The following is a 9492-nucleotide window of genomic DNA, read 5'->3' as shown; positions in this document are numbered from 1 at the left end:
TGCTGTGTGACCTTGGGCAAGTCACTTAACTTCTCGGAGCCTCAGTTACCTCATCTGTAAAATAGGGATGATGACTGTGAGCCCCACGTGGGACAACCTGATCACCTTGTATCCTCCCAGCGCTTAGGACAGTGCTTTGCACATAGTAAGCGCTTAACAAATGCCATTATTATTATTATTATTATTATTATTACATGGAAAAGAGCAGGTATCTTATCCTCTTAACCCCCATTTTATAGGTGAGGAAACTGAGGCCCAGAAAAGATAAGCACACAGCAGGTAAGTGGCTTGAACTCCTGTCCATTCTTCCCTCCCCTGACGGCTAACTTTCCACAGCTTGGAATTTTCCTGCTCTTTTTCCTGATTTGGAGCTTAATCTGCGGGGCATCCCAGCCCTCCCAGGTGCTTGGAGACCTCACCTGGAAGGGTAGGGAGATGGGCCCCCCACTCCGGGGCCTCGGCTAGTCCCCAGCCCGGATCTTCTAGTTGTCCCAGGGTCAGTGGGCCTAAAGAGCCCTTCCCCTGTGGTCACGATAACGGTTCAAGGAGGAGGATGAGGAAGCCATTCCCTTGGTCACCCGATCTAGTCTAGTCTCCCACGCCACCCCCTCAGCGTTGCCTCTCCCTTCACCAACCCACCAAAATCCAAGGCACTTTGTCCAATCTCCCTCTGAAGGGCAATCAAATCATTGGGCAGAAACACCAGACCCCAGTAACAGTCGGAATGGTATTTATTAAGCACTTCTGTGTGCACAGCACTGCACTCTGCACTTGGAAACAGAACAAAGGTGAGACTTAGACATGGACTCTGGCCCTGGGGGGCTCACGACCTAAGAATAAAAGTGGGGAGAGGGAACTGGGGACAGACACAGAAGGAGAGATGAAATAATAAAGACACTGAAAAAAACATAGGGTAAGGACAAATACACAAAATAAAATAAGAGCAGAAGGGGTGGAGTGGAAAATCTTGGCATAAGACGTTTCTTTTTCCCAATCCTTTAGGCAGGTGGATAGTCACTCCACCCCCAGCCCCACATCATTCATTCATTCATTCAATCGTATTTATTGAGCGCTTACTGTGTGCAGAGCACTGTACTCAGCACTTGGGAAGTACACTTATGAACAATATGCTTACACTCTTGCCATGACCCTTTTCCATAATTTATTTTACTGTCTCATCCTGTAGACTACAGGGTCCTTAAAAATGATAATAATAGTTTTAGTATTTAAGTGCCTACTATGTGTGAAGCTCTGTGATACAATCAATACATTCAGGTTGGATGCAGTCCCTATCCCACATGGGGCTCACAGTCTTAGTAGAGGGATTAGGCTTTAATCCCCATTTTACAGTTGAGGATAGTGAGGCAAAGAGAAGGTAAGTGATTTGCCTAAGTGATCTACCAGCTGATCAGTGGCAGAGGTGGGATTAGAACCCAGATCCTCTGGCTTCCAGGCTTTTTACGCTGGGCTGCTCAGATTTATTGAGTGCTTTCTGTATGCAGAACAACTGGAGGATTGAGCGATGTGAGGAAACTGACAGTGAAAAATTCCTTGCAAGGATACTCTACAACCTCCTTTTCCAAGGTATTTCATTGGGCAAAAAGTGTTTCCATTTCAGTGAGCCAGGATAGCCAACTTCTGGCCAGGGGCACTAATCAACCTATCAGTCCACCAACAGCACTTCATGAGCACCTAATATGAGCAGAGCACTGTACTAACTTGGGAGAATGCACTAGAATTAATAGATATGATCTCTGCCCTCCTTCCTCCTTCTTACCTCCTTCCCTTCCCCACAGCACCTGTATATATGTATATATGTTTGTACATATTTATTACTCTATTTATTTATTTTACTTGTACATATCTATTCTATTTATTTTATTTTGTTAGTATGTTTGGTTTTGTTCTCCATCTCCCCCTTTTAGACTGTGAGCCCACTGTTGGGTAGAGACTGTCTCTAGATGTTGCCAATTTGTACTTCCCAAGCGCTTACTACAGTGCTCTGCACATAGTAAGCGCTCAATAAATACGATTGATGATGATGATGCCCTCAAAGAATCATTGCCTGGGAGAGTCAGACAATAAAAATAATTTACCGAGGACGAAGGAGGAAAAGGGGACATGTGTGTGAGTTTGAGTTTAAGTATTAGGGTAGGAATGATCTGTACAAAAGTTCTACCAGAGGTCGTGAATCTGTATGTCCCATACTCCTAAGTGCTCTGTATGTCCCATACTCCTCCCTTCTGCATCGCCCTTGCGCTTTGCTTTGCACCCTTTATTCACCCCACCTTCACCCCCACAGACCTTAGGTCTGTATCCGTAATGTATTTTATCATTGTCTCCTTCGCTATACTGTAAGCTCCTTGTGGGCAGGGAACGTGTCTAATGAGAAGAAGCATGGCGTAGTGGATAGAGCCCAGGCTTGGGAGTCAGACGGTCATGGGTTCTAATTACAGCTCTGCCGCTTGTCTGCTGTGTGACCTTGGGCAAGTCACTTTCCACCACTTCAAAGCCTTATTGAAGGCACATCTCCTCTAAGAGGTCTTCCCGGACTAAGCCCCTCCTTTCCTCTTCTCCCACTCCCTTCTGCATCACCCTGCCTTGCTCCATTGTTTCTTCCCCCCTCCCGGCCCCACAGCATTTATGTACATATCTGCCATTTATTTTTTATTTATTTGTATTGATGTCTGTCTCCACCCCCTCCCAGACTTTAAGTTCATTGCGGGCAGGGATTGTGTCTGCTTTTTATTGCATTGTACTCCCCCAAGCACTTAGTACAGAGCTCTGCACACTGTAACAGCTCAGTAAATGTGATCGTATGAAAGAATGAATGAAAGTTAATCAGGTCAGAAACAATTCCTGTCTCACCAGGGGCTTACAGTCTGAGTTAGAGGAAGAACAGGTATTTAATCCTCATTTTATAGGTGCGGAAACGGAGGCTCAGAGAAGGTAAGTGACTTGCCCATGCTCACACAGCAGAATGGGCCGAGAGCGGCTGAAACTGTTGCACCGAGATTGTCCTGGCCCTGGAGGAGGTGCCTGGCTTGTGTCCACCCTGGCCTGGCTCGATTTCCGGGGTCGATTTATAGATTTGTAGTCGGGCTGGGTCTCCCTGGGATGGAGTGAGCCCCCAGACCCGTGTTGTGACCCACCTCTCATCTCCCGCCCACATGGCCCAGCCTCACTAGCCAAAAGACTGGTCAGACCCATCCAACCCAGGATTCGGTCTCCATGGCAACAGGTTGGTCGGCGGAACCACGTGATGGTTGCCTTCTTGGACACAGTGTTTAGGGATGCACCATCTCTTCCACCCACCGCTAGTCCATGAATTGATCCCAGGGGCGTCTCCTGTCAGTCCAGCTTCCCACGGGAGCCGATTCCATCCGCTCGTGCCCCTGCCATTCTGCTTCAAAGATCTTTGGCCTGCCAGTGCTTCCTACCACCCTCACAGCTGGCGTCTGACCTGCCCATCATGGTTGTATCCCCTGCTCACCCTCTTTCCCTCCTTTTCCCTGACACAGATCCAGATCAAAAGAAGGGCTCATCAGTGGGAAAGTGACCCTCTTTGCGGCGGGGGGCACGTGTGTGTGTGTGTGTGTGCGTGCGCTGAGCTATACACCTACCAGGTTCCCCCTCAGCCAGCTCCTGAGGTCCCTCGGCCCCCTCCCCACTCCCATCACTGTTCAACTGCAAAGCCTTAGCCAAAAAAAAAAATATATGGTATTTGTTAAGCGCTTACGATATGCTGGGGTAAATACAAGTTAATCAGGTGGTACACAGACCCGAGTCCACATGGGGCTCCCACTCTTAATCCCCATTTTACAGATGAGGTAACTGAGGCCCAAAGAAGTGAAGAGACTTGCCCAAGGTCACACAGCAGACATGTGGCGGAGTCCGGATTAGAACTCAGGTCCTGCTGACTCCCAGGTGCTGCTCCTCATGGCTGAAAGGGAGGTGGAGATCCAGACATCACGGGAGGGGGGGTCTCCCTGCTACCCTGTCAGTCCCTGCCCCCCATCCCCACCCCAACCCCTGGCCATACCCGGCATCCACCAGAAGGCCAGGAGGCCCCAAACCGGCAGTTCAGGGGCAGAGCTAACTCTAATAATGATGGCATTTGTTAAGCGCTTACTATGTGCAAAGCACTGTTCTAAGCGCTGGGGGGGATACAGTGTGATCAAGTTGTCCCACGTGGGGCTCACAGTCTTAATCCCCATTTTTACAGATGAGGTAACTGAGGCTTAGAGAAGTTAAGTGACTCGCCCAAGGTCACACAGCAGACTTGTGGTGGAGCAGGGATTCGAACCCATGACCTCTGACTCCAAAGCCCACGCTCTTTCCACTGAGCCACGCTGCTTCTCTAATACCCAGGGACCGGGGGGTAGGGACTGGTGGTCAATCTTTATTCACTCAATCATTTATTGAGCGTTTACTGTGTGCTTACTAAGCACTTGGGAGAGTACGATATGACAATAAACAGACACATTTCTTGCCCACAATGAGTTTACAGTCTAGAGTCAATCAGCTCCCACGATGGAGCCCATGGTGTCACTGGCTGCAGTTGGCATGGGGTGGCATGGGGACCAGCTCTGTTTCCACCTGTCAAGGTGTGGTTTTCCTACCCCCTTCCCCATCCAGCGTCAGCCTAGCATTCACCAGAGAGTTAAGCGAGGCACCACTGCCTGTGGTTTTTGGCTCCGAGATCCTGAGCCACGACAGGATTGTTCTCCCCCAAGGGCTTAGTATGGTGCTCTGCACATAGTAAGCACTCAATAAATAATAATAACGATTATGGTATTTGCTAAGCACTTACTACGTGCCAGGAACTGTACTAAGCACTGGGGTGGATACAAGCAAATCGGGTCGGACACAGTCCCTGTCCCACATGAGGCTCACGGTCTCAATCCCCATTTTTACAGATGAGGTAACTGAGGCACAGAGAGGCAAAGTGACTTGCCCAAGGTCACACAGCAGACAAGTGGCAGAGCGGGGATTAGAACCCATGACCTTTTGACTCCCAGGGCCGGGCTCTAGCCACTAAGCCATGCTGCTTCTCTGTACCATTGATTGACTGACTGGCTGTGCAATAATAATAATAATAATAATTATAATACAGGTGCGGCCTGGATCCAGGGAGGGGTTTCCTTCCGCCAGATCCTGGAGAAAAAGGAAATGATTTTTGAGAAGGATAATGGAGAGCATGGAATGTCAAGCTCCCGGCGGCCAGATGGGGGTGCTGGGAGTCAGCCAATCTAGCCAGTTCCGACCCATTGATAATAATAATAATAATAATAATAATAATAATAATAATAATAATAATGTTGGTATTTGTTAAGCACTTACTATGTGCAAAGCACTGTTCTAAGCGCTGGGGGGAATACAAGGAGATGAGGTTGTCCCATGTGGGGCTCACAGTCTTAATCCCCATTTTACAGATGAGGGAACTGAGGCACAGAGAAGTGAAGTGACTTGCCCAAGGTCACACAGCAGACATTAATGCCCAGTTCTGGCCAGGCTGGGATGGTGGGGGGGCGCGGTCCCATCTGGAGGCAATAGACAGAACCACTCAGGAGTCCAGAAGTTTCGGCCCTAAATGCGGCTGCCTCTCCCCTCCCATTGCACATCCTAGAGGGTTTTCATAATAATTGTGCTATTTGTTAAGCGCTTATTTTGTGCCAGGCACTGTACTAAGCGCAGGGGAAGACACAAGTTTATGGCCTTGGCTTCTTTTCTCTAGTCTCAGTCTGTGGGCTTCTCTGCATCCCTAGCTCCTCTCTTACCCTTCCCTCTGGGATCCTTCGGCTGAGGGTGATGAGACTCCAGTTAGCACCACATGGCTCTCTCTGTCTCTCAATCAATCAATCAATCGTATTTATTGAGCGCTTACTGTGTGCAGAGCACTGTACTAAGCGCTTGGGAAGTACAAGTTGGCAACATATAGAGACAGTCCCTACCCAACAGTGGGCTCACAGTCTAGAAGGGGGAGACAGAGAACAAAACCAAACATATTAACAAAATAAAATAAATAGAATAGATATGTACAAGTAAAATAAATAAATAAAGTAATAAATATGTACATATATACAGGTGCTGTGGGGAAGGGAAGGAGGTAAGACGGGGGGGATTGTCTCTCCCTCTCTCCATCCCCACCCCACGTCCTGCCTCCCTGCTGACCTTCCTACCTCCAACCCATACTTCACTCTGCTACATGGCTCACTTCTCTAAAAATCATTCAGCATACATCTCCCGGCTCCTCTAATCAATCAATCAATCGATAGTATTTATTGAGTAATAATAATAATTGAGAAGCAGCGTGGCTCAGAGAAGCGGCGTGGCTCAGTGGAAAAAGCACGGGCTTTGGAGTCAGAGGTCATGGGTTCAAAACCCGGCTCTGCCACTTGTCAGCTGTGTGACTTTGGGCAAGTCACTTAACTTCTCTGTACCTCAGTTGCCTCATCTGTAAAATGGGGATGAAGATTGTGAGCCCCCCGTGGGGCAACCTGATCACCTTGTAACCTCCCCAGCACTTAGAAAAGTGCTTTGCACATAGCGCTTAATAAATGCCATCATTATTATTATTTTTTAAACACTATGTGCTCACATTCTTAATCCCCATTTTACAGATGGGTGCACAGCATTGGACTAAGCATTTAGGAGAGTATAAATTCCTACTTCGTTGGGTTCACAGATTATGGCCAACCTGATTATCTTGTGTCTAACTCAGTGCTTAGAACATTGTTTGGTACAAAGTAAGTACTTAAACATTCGTATTTATTGAGCATTTACTATGTTCAGAGCACTGTGCTAAGTGCTGGGGGAGTACAATACCACAGAATTGATAGACCCGTCCCCTGCCCAAATGAGTTTATGATCTCAAGGTAAACACATATGATTAACAAATCATAACAAATATATTTTTTATCATCATCATCATAAAGAATTGGTAGACATGATCCCTGTCCATGAGGAGTTTTGACTTAGAGATGCAGCATGGCTTAGTGGCTAGAGCCCAGGCCTGGGAGTCAGAAAGTCATGGGTTCTAATCCCGGCTCCCCCACTTATCTGCTGTGTGACCTTGGGCGAGTCATTTCACTTCTATGGGTCTCAGTTCCCTCATCTGTAAAATGGGGATTGAGACTGTGAGCCCCACGTGGGTCAGGGACTCTGTCCAACCCGATTTGCTTGTATTCATTCCAGTGCTTACATCTGTGCCTGGCACAAAGTAAGAGCTTAACAAATACCATAATTATTATTATTAGTAGTAGCATTATTGTGTCTTCTCAGCCCTGGCCCCTTCGCATGGTCTCAAAAACCTCCAGCGGTTGTCCATCCATCTCCACATCAAACTGAAACTCTCCACTGTCGGCTTTAAGGTCCTCATTCAGCTCACCCCCTCTTACCTTACCTTGCTGATCTCCTACTCCAAAGCAGCCCATCATCATCATCATCATCAATCGTATTTATTGAGCACTTACTGTGTGCAGAGCACTGTACTAAGCGCTTGGGAAGTACAAATTGGCAACATACAGAGACAGTCCCTACCCAACAGTGGGCTCACAGTCTTCACACACACTCACACACTTCACGCCTCTAAAGTCAACCTATTCACGCTACAATCGACCTCATCTTTCTTGCTGTTGACCCCTTGCCCACATCCTCCCTCCCCCTTCATAGTAATAATAATAATAATAATGGTACTTATTAAGCACTTACTATGTGCCAAGCACTTTTATAAGCACAAGGGTAGCTACAAGGTCATCAGGTTAGACACACTCCCTGTCCCACACAGGGCTCAAACTCTTAATCCCCATTTTACAGATGAGGTCACCGAGGCCCAGAGAAGTGAAATGACTTGCCCAAGGTCACGCAGCAGAGGTGTGGTGGTGTGGGATTCGAACCCATAACCTTCTGACTCCCAGGCCTGTGTTCTATCCATTGAGACACACTGCTTCTTATCTGACAGACCACCATTCTCCCCATCTTCAAAGCCCCTACTAAAATCAAATCTCCTCCAGGAAACCTTCCCTGCTCATAATAATAATTTAATTATAATTGTGGACTGTCTCTATATGTTGCCAACTTGTACTTCCCAAGCGCTTAGTACAGTGCTCTGCACACAGTAAGCGCTCAATAAATACGATTGATTGATTGATTGATTTGCTAAAAGTGCTTATTATATAAGCTCCGTACTAAGCACTGGGGTAAATACAAGATAATCAGGTGTGTACACAGCCCCTGTCCCACGTGGGGTTCGCGGTCAAAGCAGGAGAGGGAAGAGGGATTGAATTCCCATTTTACAGATGAGGAAACTGAAGCACAGAGAAGTGGAGTGACTTACCCAGGTTCACGTAGCAGACAAGTGGCAGGGCTGAGACTAGAGCACAGGTCCTCTGACTCCTAGCCTGGGCTCTATCCACTAGGCCCTCCACCCTCATGGTCCTTAGGGACTCATATCATATCTGTTAGCTGCTCTCCCCCACTTCAAAGCCTTATTGAAGGCCCATCTTCTCCAAGAAGTCCTCCCTGACTGAGCCCTCCTCTTCTCCCACTTCCTTCCGTTGCCGCTCTAACTTGCTCCTTCACTCATCCTCCCTCCCATCCCCACAGCACCTAAGTTTATATCTATATATGCCTGTTATTTATCGATTGATTTGCTTATATTAATGTCTGTCTCCCCCTCTAGACTTTGAGCTTGTTGTAGGCAGGAATGTGTCTGCTGTTATACTGCACTGTCCCAAGTGCACAGTACAGTACTTTGCGCACAGTAAGTACTCAATAAATACGATTGAATGAATGTCATTATATTGAGTTGTTTCCCTTACCTGTAATTTATTTTGATGTAGTTCTCCCGTTCCAAACCATAAACTCCTTAAGGGCAGAGATCTTGGCTACCAACTCGGTCGTATTGTAGTTTCCCAAGTGCTTAGTACGGCGCTCTGCACACGGTAAGTGTTCAAGGAACACTAATGATTGATGAACACTAATGCTTGATTAATCAGGACTGTGCTGTGGGATTGCCTAAAAGCAGTGGACTGTTCTGTGGGATTAGGACTATGGGACTGTGCTGTGGATGTGGCTGTGGGATTGGGCTATGGGACTGCGTTGTGGCTCTGGGAGTGTATCATGGCTGAGCCTGTGGGACTGTGTGCTGTGGTTGTGTGTCTGTGCTGTGGGGTGGGCTGTAGATCTTTGCTGTGATTGTGTGTCTGTGCTGTGGGACTGTCCGGTGGCTGTGGGTTTGTGCTTTGGGACTGTCCTGTGGCTGTGGGTCTGTGTTTTGGGACTGTGCTGTGGTCGTGTGTCTGGGCTGTGGGATTGGGCTGTGGCTGTGAGTCTCTACTGTGATTGTGTGTCTGTGCTGTGGGACTGTACTTTGGGACTGTCCTGTGGCTGTGGGTCTGTCCTGGGTCTGTGGGACTGTGCGGTGCGACTGTCCTGGGTCTGTGTGTCTGTGCTGTGGGACTGTCCGGTGGCTGTGGGTCTGTGCTTTGG

Source organism: Tachyglossus aculeatus, chromosome 13 (genome assembly GCF_015852505.1).
Source record: "Tachyglossus aculeatus isolate mTacAcu1 chromosome 13, mTacAcu1.pri, whole genome shotgun sequence".
Lineage (NCBI taxonomy): Eukaryota > Metazoa > Chordata > Mammalia > Monotremata > Tachyglossidae > Tachyglossus > Tachyglossus aculeatus.
This window is presented reverse-complemented; position numbering follows the sequence as displayed.